This window comes from Sorex araneus, chromosome 1, assembly GCF_027595985.1.
Source record: "Sorex araneus isolate mSorAra2 chromosome 1, mSorAra2.pri, whole genome shotgun sequence".
Lineage (NCBI taxonomy): Eukaryota > Metazoa > Chordata > Mammalia > Eulipotyphla > Soricidae > Sorex > Sorex araneus.
Genome location: NC_073302.1, coordinates 225,388,847 through 225,410,583, shown reverse-complemented (window position 1 = coordinate 225,410,583; position 21,737 = coordinate 225,388,847).

Genomic DNA, 21,737 nt, shown 5'->3' with positions numbered 1-21,737 from the left:
ATAGCCAGAGAGTGATAAATGTCCAGCCCAGGTGACCCAGAGCCTGATTTCCCTTTAGTCCTCCTCCTCATTAGCAGTCAGCTTCTCTGAGAGACAGGTGACACCCAAGTGCTTCCTCAGCATTATCTTAGTTCAGAACCATTTCTCTTCCCCATCTTTTATCTGGTCTCCAGTTGGGGACAGTTTCCTCTTTTTGAGCCCCACCCCTTTGGATACAAGAGAATATAGAAGACCCCAACCTGCCTTCAGAAGGTGACTTATCTCACGGATTCTCGAGGTGCCTCTTTTTCTAGATCAAGAAATAAAACCCTAGGACCCTCTGCTCCTAAAGACTATGATCCCAGAGGTCTTCTAACCCATTTTGGCACCCAGAGCGGCTTCTTACAGAAATGCATCTAGACTGTGAACTGAGCTAAAATATCAGAAATCCAAAAGAGCTCATAGAATCTTCATTCTCAGCAATGAAAAGAATTTATTAAATGATGCCTTTTCAGCAGGCCTGATTGTTGGGGGAAAATTCCAAACAATAATAGTGAGTTCTCTATTGAAATCTTGAATGTATTCGAAGTATAGAGAGAGGGGCTGGAGCGATAGCACAGCGGGTAGGGCGTTTGCCTTGCACGCGGCTGACCCGGGTTCTAATCCCAGCATCCCATATGGTCCCCTGAGCACCGCCAGGGGTAATTCCTGAGTGAAGAGCCAGGAATAACCCCTGTGCATCGTCAGGTGTGACCCAAAAACCAAAAAAAAAAAAAAACCCAAAGTATAGAGAGAATAAAATAAAGATCATTAGCTACTTAGGTGGGGGCTGGGTGGGAGGGGGGTATATTGGGGTTCTTGGTAGTGGAACATGTGCACTGGTGGGGGTCCTGGATGGGGGTCCAATCATTATATGACTGAGACTTAAACCTGAAAGCTTTGTATCTTTTTTTCACAGTGATTCAATATAATAAAATAATTTTTTTAAAAAAGGAAATAAAAAAATAAATAAAACCCTAGATTTAACTTCTGTCTTTAAAAAAAATGACTTCTAAATACTCAAAGTTTTGGTCCCAGTAATTTTATTTGTTGAATATGCTTTGAAAAAGCTCATAGGCAAAGCCAACAATATGCATGAGAGACCCTGTTGAGGGTCATGTTGTACTTATCATGTTATTTTTTGTATTTATTTATTCACTCAATGAACATTTACTGAGCTGCTAGCTTTCAAAGACAGAGGAGTTGATTATTGGGGAGGGATGGGCATGCAACTGAATCACGTCATAAATGCTGGCTGCGTCCTTCACACAGCAGGGCAGAAGTTAGAGTATTGATTTAGAGAATGAACTACTTTGCTTTCATTTTCTGCTTTTCTAAAGGAGTCCTTGTCCCATTTCACAGAAAAAAAAAAAACTGATGCTCCAGAAGATTAATTCATGTGACACCTTTCCTTAGCTAGAAAATGGTATTGTGAGGTTCACATTTTCACAACTATTTCACAGTGCTCAGTTTAAGAAGAGATGCAGTGAGCTGGGCTCTTTTGTGGCATACAAAATCTCAAAGAAGCTGGCCATCACCTGCTTCCTGTTGAAGCAGAGACAGGAACGACCCCAAAGTGTCTTATCCCATGTGTGGGCATGGCTCCTGCTCTGAGCATGGATAACACCACTTGGGCTATAGAACCCACAGAAAATATACCCTGTTCACATCATTTAAGAAGCAAAGGATGGCAGGAGAGATAGCTTAGCAGGGAAGACATCTGCCTTGTGGGGGCTGGAGCAATAGTACAGCAGGTAGGGAATTTGCCTTGCACACGACCAACCCGGGTTCAATCTCTGACATCCCATATGGTCCCTCTAGCACAGGTGTAATTCCTGAGTTCAAAGCCAGGAGTAACACTGAGCATCACTGGGTATCATTGGGTGTGACCCAGAAAACAAAACAAAACAAAACAAAAAGACAACTGCCTTGTGTGACTGTTCCAAGTTTAATTCCTGGCACCACATATAGTCCCATCAGGAATGATCCTTGAGCACAGAACCAGAAGTAAGCCATGAGCATAGTCAAGTGCGGTCCAACAACCTCCCCCCTCAATATAAACAAACAAAAAAAAGAAGCAAAAGAAAGAAAAAAAGAAATACCCATCTCTAAGCTTTTGACTCACTTCTTCATTTTTTGTACATGTATTCATTGACTTAAAACACAGGTTAAGCCAACAGAGAGACCAAGGAACTTGGTCACCAGCAGGAAGACTGTGTGGTTCCTGACATGGCCAGGTCAGTCCATGCTCTCTTCCCCTCTGGTCCACTCACCAAACCACAGGGGTTGTCCGACCCTATTTCGGATATGAATTCTCTGACAACACTTCTCTGTGCTTTTTATCCCTTCAAGCCTCCCAACTTCCTTACAGATAAAGGAAACAGTCCCTTGAACCCAACAATACCCTCATTGGTGTGAATTAACACTAAGAAGAGGTGTCTGGAAGTGAGAAACAAGGAGGCAAACAGAGTTTCTAGAGGTACCAGCCATCCAGACTCACATCACCCCACCCAATGCAGACCTTATCCTCCAACACACATACATCACCCACCCAGTATAAGCCATGTTTCAACACATTCACATCACCCCATCCAATGTGAAGCAAGAATCTTCTATGGGAGATAATATCTCAAAGACTCTGAAAAAGACAACAGACATGGAAACAAAACATGTACTCTCTGGATTCCAACTCATCTCATCCTCCCTCCACTAATTGAAAATGTGAAGATTATGGTCAGGCAGGAGTTGGTGAGGAAAAAGAAGAGAAACAAGACCAGTGCAGTGAGCAATGCATCTCCTGGATCCTGCTCCTACACGTGCTGTGTGGATGATGGATGCTCTGTGTTGAAGGAAATGAAGCAATGCCTACTTTATTTCCATAGAAGGGAGTACAATAAAGAACAAGCAGGTCCTCAACAAATATTTGTGAGTAAAAGACGAGGTGAGCATCCTGCACACCACTCCTTGCTACTTATCTCAGTGTAGATTAAATGTGTAGATTAAATACATGCTAGAGTATAGATTAAATACACTCTAAGGCCAGTGTTGAAGGAGGGTCTTGGGCACTTCGGTGGTGGTGAGGTTGTGCTTTTGTACATCAAAACCAGAAACTTAAGCACTATTGTAACCACGTTACCTTAACTATGAAAAGAACACTTGCAGTTAAAAAACAGAATCAATTTTAAGTGCTACGAGATGATTGGTGATTTGCAACCAATTTCAAGAAGTGGGGTGACATTTAAAGCTGTTCTTTAAGAACAACTAGTTCATCACCTGACATTCACCTTCATCAGTTCATTAATTCATTAATTATATCATTAGTTCATCAATGGGAGGAAAGGTATCCATGGCAACTGGGACAGCATGTGCAGAAACAGGCAATAAGTGGTGAAAGGGCTAGTTCCGAGGATGGCAACCTCATTAGAGCTATTAAGGATATGTGGAGGTGGTGGGTGGCAAGTGATACTAGAGATGCTAAGTTTTAGCAGATGTGCTCTACAAAGCCTCTGACTCAGCCAAGGCTTTTAAAGGGGCACGATTTATTTTGGTAACAACATAAAGGATGAACTCGTGCAGAGAGTTGAGAGGCAGTGAGCTGAAGACAACCTCCTGGTGAGACATGCTCTGGCAATGACATGAGATAAGGAGGCAGGGTTTATTGGGGGAAAGATCTGAGATACAGCAGACACAATTTAAAGCAAGTCAGATAAGGAAGGTGAATGATAAAACAAATTAAGAGCAGAGCGCTTGTAGGGAGAAGATAGCCAGTTGCAATTTCAGCATGTCAAATTTGAAAATACTCAAGGTGTACCTTGGAAATGAGAAATACAAAAATGTAGTTCTCATTTAATATAGAAATAAAGTGGGAGATTCTGGTTTTGGAATTGTCACTCTGTGCTGGTGATTGTAAACTTCTGTTGTAGATCAGTTCAGCCAGAAGGATTGCAAGAAATGAGAAAAGGAAGGTTTTGTCCTGGGTAATAAGTTAGAAGGAACAGGGTTAACAGGAGTTGACAGACCTTGAAAAGGAGAGAAGACAAAAAGCATGAACATATACACACATAGACACACATAGATACACATAGACACATTTATCCACATGTACAGGGACACACGTGAACACATAAGTCACAGATACATATCATCCGTGCACCCACACACAGATACAGGCCTACATAGACATACACACTCGATATATAAACAAACATACACATACATGCATGCACATTCAGGTCTATAGAGGGACACACAGACACTGTAGGCCTCATTGGACTCTGAGGGATGGATTCCTAGTTCATCACAACCATGGATTATGACCCTTGAGACTAAAAACCAAAGACACCCAATAGTCAACACCTGGAGTGGGAACAACAGTACAGTGGGTGGGGTGCTTATTGCCAACAGTCAATACACAATAGTCAAACCCAACTGATAGAGCTCAGGCACAGCCCATAGCAAAAGCCAGGAAACACTCATCAGGTGAGGGGTAGAGGCTGCTTCCTCTTGCTTTGAATCTGTTCAGGTTTGAGGTGGAGGGGTGTTTAGTGTCCATAACCAGCAGTGCTCTGAAGCTGCTTCTGGCTGGAGATCAGGGCTTATTTCAGGTGGTGTGGGAAATGGAGGATGGGGATTGAGCCCCAGACTCCTGTAGGCAAAACATGTGTTCCAGTCCTTTGAGCTATTACTCCAGCCTCAGGACAACTCAAAGTCTTTCTCTGAATGTTCCATAAATAGGCTCCTTTCCCCCAATCTTTAAGTGTTTATTGCTCTGATTTTCATTTGATGCCTGATCACTCTCTTTTCTTCTCTATTACCTTATGCTTTGTCCAAATAGAGAACAAACCTGTCACACACAGTAGTGGGATACAAACTCAGAAATTGAAACACATTATTTTCCTGGCCAATTGGATGGCCAGCAATCTCTAGGACTGTTTCAGAAGATGGGGCAGGCTGCCTGGGCAATTCAGATAACTCACAGGACATTTCTGAAGCTTAGACAGTGCAGCCTGGGGTCTCTGACCACTCCCAGGGGTGTGGCAAACTGAGAGGGGCAAAAACCCAAAGCCAGGAAAGCAACTTCAGGATGTACTATACTTGGGAAAGCAAAATAAAGCAGCTGACTTATTCTGAGGGAGTTCGAAACTAGGTCATTTTTTCATATATTCCAACCTAATCATATTCGAATGTCCTGAGTTTCTTAGTTCAACCGGAAGACTATGTTATCAGTTAGGTTAAACCAAGTAGAAGCATTGGAAGAAGGAGACTGTGAAGGAGACCTCATTGTCAGGTCACTCACAGCACTCCACAGAACAGTCCACACTGTGCTTTCATCTTGGCCTGGATTCTTGGATTTGTTTTTTACAAGGGCTGTTGGGTGTTTTGCCAACAGGAGGAAGGCTTGAGGCTGCCTCAATTCTTCTGCTCCAGTGACAGCACATAATACTAAGGAACAAATCTTGGCCAGATAAAGCAATTTCTTGGGGAACCGTGTCCATTAAAACAGATAATGCATTCAAGACCCTTTCAAATAGCTTCTGTGTCCTCGAGCTCTACAAACTGTTTTGCAGATACAGAAATTCAATGAAATGCAGGAATTCTATTCAAACACAGAGAGTAAGGGTGATGGGACACCAAATACTGATTAGAGAAAAAAACCTTTGCTAGAGGTTGTGGCTTATACTTGTAGTCAGGGTGGGCTTCCCTTGTTTTGACCGCACTGTGAGGAAGCTGTGTCATCCTGCCAATGCCCGCTGACCCACATGTGGCCTCTCCCACGCTGGCCTGTAAACTGTGTGACATGAATGCATCTGTAGAATGCACTTGCCCACCAGGAAGCCAGAGGCGCTCGGGCACAGAAGGAGTTCTGGGCTGCCCCTACAGGGTGATCTTAAAAACCATGGTGAGCATTGAGGTCTAGAATACCCAAAAAGAAAACCGTCCTCCTCATTGCCCCTGTCCCCACAAGTGATTCTCACTCTCATTTGCAGGATATTAAAAAAAGCAACAACATAATACATGAATAATACCCATAGACAGCAGAAAAGAGGGCCAGGAGGACTGGTCCATGGTAGGAAGGGTGGGGGGAGTGCAGTTAGGATAGAGAGGGGACCACTATAGCAATGATAGCTGGAAACAATCTCTCTGGACAAGAGCTGAGTACTGAAAGGAGGTAAAGTGTTATGAATATACCCTTTCAGTAATAGTAACAGTATTATAAACCATGGTGACTAAAAGAAAAATGAGAGAGAGAGAGAGAGAGAGAGAGAGAGAGAGAAGAAAAGTGTTTGCCATAGAGACAGGCTCTGAAGACAGGATAGGGGCAGGGGGCTGGAGGGAAACTGGGGACATTGGTGGTAGGAAATGTACACTGTGAAGGGATGGGTGATGGAACATTGTATGACTGAAACTCAATTATGAACAACTTTGTAATTATATTTCATGGTGATTCAATTTTAAAAAAGAAAAGAGAAGGACTCTCTCTTACCCAACATGGAATCTTCATACATTAAAGATGAGCTTGACTTCTGCCTTCCATCCATCCCTTTTACTTTGTGGTGAGAGATAAACAGAGAAGTTAGTTGTAAGGAGTTATGACCAACACCACATGACTGTATCCTTCAGAATGAATGGATTTATTAAGAGACACTCATCTTTTTTTCTCAGTAGCCCCTCAAAAACCATCAGATTTTACTCCCTAAGGAAAAATGATAGTAAGATTTGAATTGTGATGGGTATCTTAGCAGCTCCAGTATAGAGTAGATGGCCATGGCACCCTGACTTAGAGAGAGATTGTGTCTAGAGAAAAGGAGGTGGGTGCAGAAAAGTTGAGTTCTCATCTGTTTTGTGTCTGTGTGTGTGTGTGTGTGTGACACCACAGTGATTTTCAAACCTGTGTTTGTAAATCACTTGAAGATGCTGCGTCCCGTGCAGCCAACTTGAACCTTGGCCGGAGAGAGGGAATGAGAGCTGAAATGGACTAGGGAGGACTGCATGCAATATACGGCATACAGCAAGTTTATTATAATCGAAGGTTTCTATAGTCTTATTTTAGCAATGATCTGCAGGTTACATAAGCTTCATAAACAATATTAATCAAGCTGTGCAAGCAACTTAATTTTTTCCAACATTACTTGCTTTTTGGTTCCTTCTTGTTTTTCGGTTCCTAATCTCAGCCCTGAGAAACAAGGAATGGAGATGTGGCCTTGGGCCTGACCAAGGCAGATACGAGCCAATCCTCCCTTCAGCCTCCTCTCAAGTCCAGCTGCCAGAGCATGGTGGCCCTTCAGCTTTTCTCTTGAGGCAGGTCACCAGATCATGGTGTCCCTTCAACCGCCTTTCCAGTGCTGGCCGCCAGAGCATGGTGGCCCTTCGGCCGCCTGTCAAGGCCTTCTGTCAGGAGATGGCTCTCCCTCACACTGAGTTTCTCCACACCCAGTCCATGTTTACAGGGACAGAGGCAGACAGCGCCTAGGCCCTTCCCCAACATGAAGAGTTTGTTAAAATTGCAAAATTTTTAGCTCTACCCTAAAGTTTCTGGATTCTAACCTAGATCAGGAAATTAAGCCTTTTATGATTTTTATGATTTTAAAATTTAAACCAAACTTTCAATATGTAATAGTTATATGGATGATCTCTGGGTTTTTGTTCTCTAAAAAATCTTTTTTCATGAGTTAACATTTATTTCATCCTCTCTGAATCTCTCTGCAGACCTTAATTGTATGAAAAGAGATAAACTGTAAAATCATGCAATACATTGTAGATACTTCAGAACTTCAGAATTCTTTGGTGAGTATCACTGGATCACTCTCATCTCGTTGTTCATCGATTTATTTGAGTGGGCACCAGTAACATCTCTATTCCTCCCAGCCCTGAGACTTTAGCAGCCTCTCCTTACTCACCTTCCCAAACGATTGGAGGCTCTTTCAGGGTCAGGGGAATGAGACCTATCATTACTGTTTTTGGCATATCGAATACTCCATGGGTAACTTGCCAGGCTCTGCCCGGGCAGAAAGGATACTTTTGGTAGCTTGCCAAGCTCTCCTATATATATATATATACATATATATATATATATATATACACACACACATACATACATACATACATATATATTGGATATATATACATATATATGATTTGTTGCCTACTGTCTGAACTCCATCAAATATGGTGTGGAAATTATGGAAAATGGGTAGGAAGTGTCTTATAATGTGTCGCATGGCTGCAAAACAGCCGCGCTGTCCAGAAAGCGGCCTGGAGCATGGCGACAGTTGGGTAGTAGAGGTCAGCTGCTGGGGCTGGGTGCCTTGGGGCGGGGAGGGTTCTCACCTGCCCCCCTCTGGGGGCCCCGAGTGAAAACAGTTGGGTGACATGGCTATGGGGACCTCATTTTATACTCCCATCTGGGAGGAGCAGCCGTTGAGCTAGTGAGTAAAACCTCTATTATTTTCCATAAAATCTTGTGTAGTTCCCCGCCCCACCTTCTGCACAGACACTAAAATGTGCTTTTCTTTACTTGGTTTATAGAATATTAGGCACTCGTTTATTATTTCTCTCTCTCTTTTTACTTTATTTAAGCACTATGGCTTACAGAGTTATCCACAATACAGCTATGGGCTTTTGATATTTCATAACCAATCCCACTAGCCAAGTGACCTTCCATCCACAATTGTCCCCATTTCCCCAACCCCCACCTCACCAAGCCTGTCCTTCTATCAGGCACACAGTAATTTGTTTTATATTACTTGTTACAGCCAAATGGCTGAAGGAATTATCAAAAATACTTCAGTAAAAGAAAATTTGTGAAAATTGTTATATCTCACCACGGGGTTGTTAAGTATTTGTCTGAGGATATACTGAGTGGCCCATTCCTAGTTGCGCTCTCTGTGTTATTGTTTTTGTCTGTTAGGTTTAGTTGGCTTCTATGTTACTTTCTCATTCAAATTGGTGTTCTCCTACTGTGATTTCAGTATTGTGGAACTTGGAGGCATCACGCAGTCGCTTATGTGGTCGAACTTTCCGAAAACTTCAGGATCTGTAGAACTGGGATGAGCCAGCAAAGATTCTTGGTGAAGTCTTAATGTTAGACTGTAGACAGTTGGTGTGGTGGTAGCAGTCATATGAGGCTGCTGGGGCTTTGGCAAGGAAGGGGACATAGCTTTCCATCCTCCCAAGGGTGCACCAGAGATTTCAGCCAGGGGGAGTGGTGTGTCCATTAATTTCAGCTGCTTGGCTTGCATCTCCTCAGCGGTTTAGATCTTGAATCTGAAGAGCAGGGCTGGTGGGTGAGTTGACATGGCACAGCTGTAGAAAGTGGGCGTTCATGATTTTTATGTCCTACTCTGCACTTGGGACTAGAGCAATAGCACAGCAATAGGGAGTTTGCCTTGCACGCGGTCAACGCGGTTCAATTCCTCCATCCCTCTCGGAGAGCCTAGCAAGCTACTGAGAGTATCCGCATGGCAGAGCCTGGCAAGCTACACGTGGTGTATTCGATATGCCAAAAACAGTAACAAGTCTCACAATGAACAACAGGATGATGGTGTTACTCTGCACTTGAAAATTTACTATCTTACTTTTTATTTCTTTTTTTGGTATAAGGACCACATCCAGTGATGTTCAAGGCTTACTCCTGACTTTCTGCTCAAGGATCACATCTGGCATTGCCTGCGGACCATATGTGGTACGAGGGATCAAACTAGGGTCAGCTACATGCAAAGAAAGTACCTTAACCTCTGTACTCTCTCTCCAGCTCTCACCATCTTCATTATAAGCTATTTGTCTTCACCCCACCAAAGTTTTATAGTCATATGCTTCTTTAAATTGGAGATGTAGGTGGTATTGGCCAAGTGTGCTGCCATCTAGGTGCACTTCCTTTGCCACCTATTTTCTTTGAGGCCTGCACTTATCTCACGATAAGTACCAGGCTGTTAGTAGCAAAGGCTGGTGACAGATTTGGGTTATCATAGGTACTGGGTCTTAATCTAGGTCCTTGGACTTTCCCTATATTTATTTGGTGGTGCTTTTACTCAATATAACCCACTTAGCTATCCTCACTGCCTTACTCTCCTGTAACTTGATTGACACCATTTATTACCAATCCCTCAACAGGGAGCAAGGAGCAGTACCAAAATTCTGTTCCTCACCAAAGGGCTTGGCTGAGAACAGGAATATCAGACTTCACTTCTGTCCTTTTTATACATGAAAAACGCGTTGCCTGAGTTTTATTTATTCTATTTATTGTTTTGTTTATTTGGGGCCTCAGGGTTTACTACTGGCTCTGTCCTTGGGGATCACTCCTGGCAGGCTCAGGAGATCATATGTGATACCAGGGACTGAACCCAGGTTGGCCATGTGCAAGGCAAGCATCCTACCCACTGAACTATTACTCCAGCTCTGAGTTTGATTATTCTTTCTTACCCTTACACAAAGGGTGAACTAGAGTGATAGCACAGCGGGTTGGGCGTTTGCCTTGCATGTGGCCAATCCGGGTTTGATTCCTCCATTCCTCTTGGAGAGCCCAGCAATCTACTGAGAGTATCCCGCCCGCACAGCAAAGCCTGGCAAGGTACCCATGGCATATTTGATATGCCAAAAATAGTAACAAGTCTCACAATGGAGATGTTACTGGTGCCCGCTGGAGCAAATCGATGAACAATGGAACGACAGTGCTACAGTGCTACCCTTTGCCCTAATTCAAATATGCCCTCCTTTCGCCTCTCACAGATCAAGAGGTAGACAGGTTGAAATAATGGATCCGGGAAGGAAGGAAGGAAGGAAGGAAGGAAGGAAGGAAGGAAGGAAGGAAGGAAGGAAGGAAGGAAGGAAGGAAGGAAGGAAGGAAGGAAGGAAGGAAGGAAGGGAGAGAGGAAGAATTCAGATCAGAGAAATAGGAACTGCTTGCTATGTTTTATAGCACCAACTCACCATCTTGCAAGTGTCTCAGCTCCAAAGAAACATTAAAGGGTGTAATTAAAAGAAAGAAAAATCCGTGAATATCTAGTTGGAAGTGACAATAACTTAAAGGACAGGCATATCAACAGAATCTTTTATGTGTGAGCAGCACAGCACTATTGATGGTTTCATTAGCTTAGAGAGCACTCTTGGGGCTGTCCTGCAGGGATCTCCATCCTCACCCTGACTTCACACTGTTCCCACACCAGCCACCCTCTTCTATCTGTTTCATTAGGTTTGCTCCTATATTCTTGGATCCATCCATTCAACCTGGATCCATTATTTCAACCTGTCTACCTCTTGACCTGTGAGATTTACCCTAGCCTGTTCAGCCATGTGCAAGTCTGAGATTAACTGTGGCTTTTGATCTCTTTTGAGATTTATTTATGGGTCTCTGAAATAAGGCCAATAAATGAGCTTGTATAGCTGAGCTGGAGGTGGTTTGTGGGCATGGCTCCCACATACCTAACTTTTGGCCTTTTAAATCCTTGGTCAACTAGGTCCCAAGTTGTTGGGGTCCGGCCAAAAGCACAGCGGTAATTTTTGGGTATCAGGAAGCCTGAACGCACCATCAGGCTGCTGATGCACTCGCCCCACAGGTACAGGTTGACCTGCTGGCGGCACCACACCCCCATGAAATAACACTTTGGAAAATGATGTCAAGGCACCATGTTGTTTGGTTTCAAACTTGTTAGTAATCTATAATGTCAAGTCATTGCCAGGAACCCAGAGAATTAAACTGTAAATCTTAGAGGAACTCTCATTCACTTTTGCTGAAAGTGTTGACTGGTTTGGCCCCCAAAACACTATTTAAAAATAAAACATGCTGCTTTGTTCATTGCAGCACTATTCACAAATAGCCAAGATCTGGAAACAGCCTGAATGTCTAAGAACAGAGCAGTCATCTGACTGGATAAAGAAACTGTGCTCTATATACACACCAGAGTGATGAAATTTGCCACTAACATGGATGTAACTAGAGAGTATTATGTTAAGTAAAGTTAGTCATATGAAGGGGGACAGACATAGAATAATCTTTATCAGACATAGAATAATCTTTATCATAAGTGGAACATAAAGAAAAATCCTAAGGGAATAACAAATGTCAAAGGCAACAGAACCTGATAACTGATCTACAGAACCAAGTTTACCAAGGACAAGGGGTGGGGATTGGGACCCTGAGACAATTGCCAAGGAAACTGGACAGTTTGGTGGAGGATGTGGTGTTGGGATGATGTATGCATTAAATCCTGCCATGGACAGTATTGTACATCACAGTAGCTCAAATTTAAAAAAAAAATATGTATTTTAGTAAGGTCTTTGGGAAATTCAAATACGCCTTACTCAGTAATGCTATTATAGTTCTGGAAAGGGCCAGGGACACAGTTTAATGTGCATGTTTTCCCAAGTTTAGCATAGAGCAAGAGTTGGATAAGAAGGACCATGGAAACAAGAGATGATACCATTAGAAAAGACTGTCTAGAGAATGAGAACAATTTGTCCCAAGTAAACTGCATTGTCTACAAATTAAATAAGGATATCTTAACTAAAATTAGAATCTGGAAGGCTTTGGAAGGAGCTTCCTTGCATTCACTCACCGTTATCTGCATCCACTGCTGTTGACAGTATCACGTCTCAGATAGGAAGTGCTTGCTTTACCATTCCAAAAGAGTCTCTCTTCTTCCGGCAACCAACAAGAGTGACAGGTCAGCCAATGAGCAGCTGCCACCACTCAAGATTCTGTCTCTTCAGTGAGCTTTCATTCAGAACTCTCTGCTCTGTCATCTCTCTATGTAGTCAACTCTTCTCTATACTCTGGCTTTGTCATATGGTATGCCAACATGAATTGCCATTCCTCCACTGTAACAAAATAATTCCATTTTTCTGGTCAAATAACTGAATTATTTTTGTATCAATTGCTTCTCCAAGATCCAATTTTGGTAACTAGTGGCAATGAACACTTGTACGATGCTAAACACATGGTGAAAGCATTTGAGATGAATTTCAAATTATGTAATTCTTACAACAAGCCATACACTGGTGGCTAAAATTCTCTCCATTCCTCAGATGAGGAAAACGGAGGCTATTGGAAGTAGCTGCCCACCCCCTCACCCCCGCAAGACCACACAGTTAGCAAGTCCCAAAACCCGGATTCAAGTCAAGGAAATGACATTGATGCTTTTTCTCACCATGTCCCAGGCACCAAAGAACCTTAGACTGTATTTGGTTTTTACTCTTGTTTTCCTTGAAGGGTTCTATTTTGTTTTGTTTACTGTTAAGATTGGCCTCCCCATGCCAAGGAGAAGTTATGGTAAAGGAGAGCCCTATCCTGTTGCCTCCAACCTCCCTCTGCAATATGCAAATTGGCAGACTAAGCCCAAACTCAGTGCACAGTATCTTATGCTTTATCATGAATGCTTTTTAAAGCAGACATTTTCACACAATAATCTACATATTCACATTTGCTCTCTCCAGCTTTTCACACCCTGGCGTCTTATATTACATCTTAATTTGTTCACATGCTGCTTCACTCCTGAAATGGCACCTTTCTCCTTTTGCATGCAGTAAACTCTGAGCTCCATGAGAATGCATGTCTCTTTTTAATCATCTGTGTTGCCTTCAGAGCCCAGGATTACACCTGCAAAGGAGGAACTGCCAGATCAATGCTAACAGCTCTGTGCATTCTCGGTAGGAGATTCATGCAGAATAGGAAGAGTGGCCCCAGAGGAATGGGCTTGGAAGAGACAATCGAAGGGAATCCTAGACTATAGGAGGCTTCTGTGGAACAGCTGTAAATCATGTTGATCCAAAGACAAATCCTCTCCTCAGAACAAGCTGTTGGGAAATCCCTCCCCTCTTCCACATAGCATTCCATGGAAGCTTGCCATGTCATCTCAAGTAGCTGATTGCTTAATAAGTGAATTCATTTTCTGCTATAACACTCTCTCCTTCATTCACCATCTGTCCTCCTGAGGCTATATGAATGGATTGCTTCCAAGATATTCACAGGTTTTGAAGTAAAACAAATGTGCTAAAAAAAAAAAACTTTGCTCTGCCAGGAGGTCTGTCTGCTCCCTACAAAAGATGAAGATCTTTTTACCTGCTAGAGAGCATCCCAGAAGCCTGAGCATTTGTCACTCATGGCCACAATGCTTAAGTCTACATTTTAAGGAAATATATTGTGGTCTCTTAAAGACAGTATCAATAAGACTACCAAATCTCCATATTTTCTACCAATTTGATCCTGGCATTTGTTATGACAATAAAAGATCTAATGTTATTGACTATTAGTAGCTGTCCAGAAATAAATCTCTATTTGATACAAGTCATTATTTTAGTCCAATTAAGAGAATTATGTAAACATGTTACATATTTTTGCAATTATTTTTTCTACTGGGAAAATATTCAAGGAGGAAATCAAAGATTAGTTATCATTTCTGGAAGGAAGAAAAATGAATCTCCTATTAAGGGATGGAGGCCTTGATTGATGGGGCTGAAGAGACTTTATAGTGGGAAGGATGTTTGCCTTGCACGAGGCCAATCTGATTTCAAACCTTGACACCTCATCTTGTCCCCCACGCTCCATTAGGAGTGGTCCCTGAACACAGAGTCAGGAGTAAGTTATGAACATTGTTGGATATAGCCCCAAAACCAAAATGAGAAAATTAAAGGACCTTTATTGAGTCTTAAAGATAACTATAGAATTTTATCATTTCTCCTTGTTTCACTACTTCTCTGTATCTATCTCTGTTTCTCTGTCTTGTCTCTCTCTCCCTCTTCCTCCTGTTCCAGTCTCTCTTATTTCTCTCTCTCCTGCACTTTCTTTCTTATCTATGTGTTGCTAATTGAGCTCTAGAGCTCGGGTTTGGTACTGGTACCATTCATGTCATTTGTCTGTCCTTTCCAGGTGTTTGCTTTGAATTCCTTTCTCAGCTGCATAAATGCAGTGACTTGAGTGGCGTTGCTCTGGTTGTTCCAGGTCCCATCACTCCGCTGAACATTGGTTTGTTATTCTTATTCTGAGTTTTTCAAAAGGTGCATATATAAGAATTTATTTCTTATTTATTTTGGGGGAGGCAGGTCACATCTGGTGGTACTCAGGGACTACTCCTGGTTCAGTGTTTAGGAATTACTCCAACCAGTGCTTAGGGACCAATTGGTACCATGGCTCAATCCTGATATCCACCTGCAAAACATTTGCTCCACCCTTTCAGCTATCTTTGTGACCCCTATTATTTGTAATACTTGGGATGGGGTACACTTAACAGTGTTTCTGTCTTACTCCTGGCTCTGTGCACAGGGGTTACTCATGGTGGTGTTTAATTAACCATTGTAGTTCTGGGGATTCAAACCAGGGTTGACCAAAGCAAAGTGATTAACCCTGTACTATCTCTCTGACCTAATATATTACACTCTTAATTGACATCCTCTTAAGAATGGAGAGTCTCAAGCACTAGTAATGGCAGAGCAAAATTTAATTTTTAGTGTGTCTCATACTTGGTCTGAAGCCACAGGGCTTTTTTTTAAAGTAAAATAATTTTATTTACAAAAATGTAAGGATAGTCATAGAAAAAGTAAGAGAGAGAAAGTATGCAACACAGGTTGTAATGTGGAAATAGATAATGTTCCTAAAACTACATGGTTTAAACCTGTAGCAGGGGCCAAAGTGATAGTATAGCAAGTAGGGTACTTGCCTTGCACGCAACTGACCCAGGTTCAATCCACAGCATCCCATGTGGTCCCCTAAGCCGGGAGTAACCCCTGAGCTCACTAATTGTTGCCCAAAAATAAATAAATAAATAAAAACACAAGCTAATTCAGTAGGACTAAAAAATGTTTTGAAATAAGTGCATCCTGTATCACGCAATGCTGCCAAACTTGATAGGGAATCTAAAGAAATTTGAGAAGTTTTAAGAATATCCCTTAGCAATCACGTTTTCAACAACTGTCTTTTTGATTGCCATCTTTACATATGCAAAAAAGTATAAAAAGCTTTGCTCTGCTTCACATTTGATCCTCCTGAGCACCCTGTGAAGTGGATATCATCGTGCCTACTTTATAGAGCAGCAGCTGAAATGCAGTGAAGGGAAGGACTCCATCTGAGAGGCGGGGCAAGTGGTAGAACTCAAGTGAAGTCTTGCTCTGTGCTCTCTTCCTTGGCAGAGTTCCATATCGCTCTGAAGAGCTCAAACTTTGTGGCTGTGTCCTGTTCCTGCAACTTACAACATAGGTAACCATGGACAGTTACTAAACCCAGAGGCTTCCTTTTACAAATAAAGTACAGCCATAATAGCATTATAGAGCCTCATAAGGGCAGAATAAGTTCCCACAAGCAAAGCTTATACAAAACATGATATTCTGCATTTCTGCCTCTCCCAGTCCTGTTCCTGGTAATGTATATTTGCTGGAAGCTACAAAGAAATAATATGATCAAGTATCCATGTCAAAATGACTGGGTATGACTGGATATCAAAATCAGTTTTCCTTAGCTCTTTTTTAAAATGCCACTAGCCTAGAGGGAGTTAGGGATTCAAATGTTGAGAAAGCTGCTGTTGCCAGTCTGTGGGTTGTTCCTGGAAGGAGCCTCCATCCCTCCAGCCTCTTACAGCTCCCACGGATGCAGAAATTCTGTCTCTCTCGGTCTCATCACTAGTGTGGAATAAAGGACAAGGGTTTATGTTTCCACTTCAGTCTTCCCTCAAACATACTTCAATCTGATACAGCCATGTGCTAACATATTTCATGGCTCCTGTTACATAATTCAAAGAGAGCTTAAGAGTGTTCTTTATTTTTCTTAAATTATTCATAAGGTAAATCTTTAAAATATTTAAACTCCCTTCTCTAGGAGCTGAAGAAGAAACGGATGGAAAGCTGATAGTGTCTGAGAGATCCAAGTTTGATGCTTGGGGCTAGAGGGAGAGAAGTGCCTGGGGAATGATCTCCCCAGAGACCCTCTCAAGACTTTTCTTTCCCCTGCTCCACTGTCTAGAGCTGGGGGTGCTTTTCCTTTGGAGATCAAGGTTTTACTGAATGGGACTTCTTTCCTCTCACTTTGTACTCCAGAAAGTCTTTCATAGACCAGCAAACCCGTGAAAAGTGGAAATGTCCTTCCACAGCAAATGAAAAGTTGCTCATTAGCAGATCACACCAGGGGTGCTACTATCTAGACAACGCTCTTGTGCAGCTGGCACCAATTCTGAAAGAATGATTCATTACCATGGTAACTGGTGCCAGAAATATTACTTTCAGCAATCAGCAACAAAGACCCTTTAAAGTGAGAGTGAAAATTAGAGCACTGTAAACAATTAGTGAAAATTGCCCATGGGCAGGTTGGCTGGGCTTACACAATGCAACTTGCAGGGACTTCAAATGGGGAATTCATGGTTCTCCTAGCAAGTTTTGCTGGATACAGAGGGAATGGGTTCAGTGGAAAGGCCTTCCATCAAGCATTTGTATACAAATTTGTTATCAGTCATACAGACCATGTTAGAAAGCAACTTATCTCATTGGAAATGTTTGCAGGATCAAATTCTGGTTCATTAAGTCACATATTTTTAAATTAAAAAATAATTAGACTTGCCCTCCCACCGCCGAGATGTGATCCCGGGGGTCGCACGCATGTGCGGCCTCTCCGCAGCTGTACAAGCGTGAATCCAGACCCAGCAAAACCTCTTTCAGTGTGAGCAACTCCTCGCAGAATGTCTCCAGCCTGAGAACTAAGCCTCGGCCCCGTGCCCGCCCAGGAGGGGAAAGGTATTTCTCTCTCTCGCCTCTTTCTCTCCGGGGATGAAGGGCGTGGTGGCCGCCATATTAAGACGACCACAGATTGGGTTTTCAAGCCTGCAATTATCTAATATCTGGAAGAAATCTCCCTGGACTTCTTGTTAAAGTACAGAAATTCAAAACCTTGTTTGTCTTCACAGTAGGTCTGAATCTAGTGGGGTACTCCTAACAACAATAGTGAGGTTTGTGTTGAAATATTGAATGTAACCAAAGTAAACAGAATGTAAAATGAAACTTATCAGTTACAAGGTAGGGGATGGGGGGGCGGGATGGGAGGTGTTGTGTGGGTTTTTTTTTTTTTGGTGGTGGTATATGGGCACTGGTGAAGGGATGATTGTTTCAGCATTGTATAACTGAGACCTAAGCCCGAAAGCATTGTAATCTTCCACACGGTGATTTAATAAAATAAAATTAAATTAAAAAAAAAAGATAAAAAAATAATAATAAAAAAATAAAATAAATTTAAAAAAAATAATTAGACTTCATTTTAATCTCATTACATAGTTCGGGAGGCTCTGTGCTTTCCAATACTGCTATGAGAGGGCTGTATGCATAACATCCCAGCACTGCAGCCCCCACTGGAGCCCCCCCACCCTATCCCAGGGATCCTTCCTGGCCAGCTCCTCTTCCCCTGCCCTTGGTAAGCTGGGTACTCTAGACCAATTCTCAGGTTTTGTTGCCTTTGGCTACCTGTTGCCCCCCTTACTCTGCATCTTTATGTCCAACATCTGAGAGAGATCATTCTATATCTGCCCCTTTCCTGACTGACTTCACTCAACCTGATACTCTCCAGTATGAATAGAATATTACTGAGGGCAGGCTTTGAGTCTTGGGCAGTACCTGGCAGTGCTCAGAGCTTACTTCTGGCTCTGTGCTCAGGGATCATTTCTAAAAGTGCTCAGGGGACCATATGTGGTGCCAAAGATCAAACTGGGATAGGTAGTCTGTAAGATAAGCATCTAACCCCCTGTACTATTGCTTGACTATGTCATTTTATCTTTCCTTTTCTTGATATTGAATATGACATTTATTTATTTGTATATTTGAACCCCCTGAAATAAATCTCACTTGATTATGATATATGATCCTTTTGATCCTTTCAATCTTGTTGAACTTTAGTTACTGAGATTTTGTTGAGAATTTTATCATCCATGTTCTTTAGAGATATTGGTCTGCAATTATCTTTTTAAGTAATATTTTTGTATTCTTTCAGTGATAGGGCAACGTTGTCATCATAGAAGCTCTTATTCCTATTTCTTTAATTTTCTAGAAGAGGTACTAGGCCCTCTCAGATGTTTTGGTAGAACCAGTAAACCTCTATGGACCAAGGCTTTTATTTGAAGTAAAAACATTTTTAATACTGTTCCAGTTTCTTTACTAGTAATGGGCTTGTTTAGAATGAATCCATATAATTCACTCTGAGAAGGCTACATGATTCTGAAAATTCATCCTTTTTTTCTAGGTTCTCTCTAGGTGACAGAACATTGTTTATAGTAATCTCTTAAAATCTTTTGTATTTCTGAGGTATCTGCTATAATTACTACTACCCTTTGATTTTTAATCCAGTTAATTTTTCTGAGTCTAAGGGTTTGTTGGTGTTGTTTATTCCTTTCGAAAACAAAATCTTGCTTTTATAGACCTTTTGTAGTACTTTCTTGATTTCTATATCATCTTTTAACTCCAAGTTGTATATTACTTTAGGCCTTATTTGTTATATTTTTTTAGTTTTTAAGATGTGAGATTATTTATTTCATATTTACTTTTTTCCTGACATAAGCTTGTATTGCTATGAACTTCCATCTTCTTGGTGTTTGTGCTGTGTTTCTTAGGCTTTGACACTTGTGTCTTTATCCTCATTCATTTCTGGGAAGCTTTTTTCTTTTATTTCATCTTTAACTAAATGGTTGTTCAATATTATGTTGTTTAATCTCCAAGTATTTGAGATTTTCCTGCCTTTTTTTTTTTGGTTAAAATTTTTTTGGTTAATTTCTACCTTCATACTGGTGGTCTGAAATGAAGCTTTTTATAATTTCTATTTTCATGACTTTGTGGACACTTATTTTGTGTCCTAGCATGTGGCTAGAATGTCCAATGTGCACTGGAGAAGAATGTGTGTTTGGCTCTTTAGATGTGGAGAGAACTGAACCTGTCTATAAAGCCCAATTCTTCTAATTCCTCATTTAGGGATATTATGTTCTTATTGATTGATTTGTTTAATGATAACAGTAGGCTGTTAAAGTTTCCTACTACTATTGTGTTCCTATCAATGTATCATTTTCTTCCCCCTCACACCCAGCAGTTCTCAGAGCTTACTCCTGATTCTGCCTTCAGGAATTACTCCTGGTGGTGCTTGGGGAAAACAATGGAATGCCAGGGATCCAGCCTGAGTCTAACTAAGGTTACTATCTGTACTATCACTCTGATCCCACTTCTGTGTTATCTTTATTCTATTGGAAGTTGCTTTAAAAACATTTCTTCCTGTTCCATTGGTGTACATATGATGATAAAAGTTAAGTTCCCTAGTTGTATCGATCCCCTATTCAATACATAAAGTACATCCTTATGTCTGCTTCTTTAGAGTGAATTCTACTTTGTCTTATGGCTGTTCTTGCCATGATCAGAGTATCACTTACCTATATGGTTGTTTTCTAGACTTTTCCTCTGAACCTGTGCTTTTACTGAAAGTTTAGGTGTGTCCCTTCTAAGTGAAAGAAGGATTTTGCTTCTTGGTTCATCTGTTCATCTGTGTGCTTTTTTATTGGGAAATTCAAACAATTGACATTTAGAGATCTATTGGTGGTGTTCTAGGAGAGTTTGAGTATTTTTTTTTCCTTTGGCTTTTCCTTATTTCCTCTGCCTGCACTTTTATGTTGGCCTTTTGTGTTCATCAGCTTTTTTTCCCATTCTCTTATGAGTTTTTTCCAAATATTTTTGCTTTGATATTACCAGAGAGTTTACATCCAAGCTTCTAAGTTTATTTCTTCTTTTATATTTAAAACAATGGGTTTCAAGTTTATTTTAGGAGTTTCCTTTATTACTTACTCTATTTCTTTCCTCCATCTTATGGGAATAGGGGGAAGTTGGTTTTTAGGCTACACCCTGATGTGCTCAGGGATCCACTAGGAATCACAGTCACATGTGTCTTGAGGAACTGGGCCTCAGCACACAGCCACCACACGATGCCTGATCACTTATATTAGGAGGCTCTGGGTAGAAGTCAGAGTCTACCCTGTGCTAACACAGGTCTATTTGTGGGTAGGAAAGCTGAGGCGAGATGATCTAGACTTCATAAGCAACCGGGTACCTTTATCACTGCTTTTGTCCACTAAACTTGAATGTCTGCATTTTGTTAGCTGGAAAATTCTTTAGAAAACTGACAACAGGACTGGGTCTGTTGGCTTAGCTAAGCAAGTGTCTATCAGTCATGAGCCTAATCTGCTATTGGCCTGGGTGGGCAGGGCTTGCCTCAGAAACAACAGCCCCCAGATGGAGCACCAGCAGCTACAGAGACAATGTCCAGAGCTAGCTCTGACTCAAACTTTCAGGTCTCAGTCGTTTATGTCCCACTTCAGTGAATGTGGAAACAGACCTGGATCTCTGGAAACCCAGGTGCTAATTATACCCTGACTTGCTCCTCTGTGTCTTTGAGGTCACATATGAAGTCTGTTCCTGGGCATTGGGGTCCATAGATTTATGCTCATTCCTGTCCCCCCCCATCCCATTGTGGCCACACCTGGGCTTGTCTGCATCCCCCTGTTTGTGTCTCTGCTGCTGCGATCATTTTCAATTCCACATCAGTGCTTCTCTCTTAGGAGTTGCTGAAGGGAGATGGGGGAGGGATTTAGTGGGGGACCCACGTAAGATTCTAGATTTCACTCCTTTTGGTGTAGTTTCTGTTGCGGGTCCTGGGAGCACTCTGAAGTTTCTCCCTGTCCCATCACCTTGGCCCTGACCTCTAGAAAGCACATTTTTTGAAAGGGTGA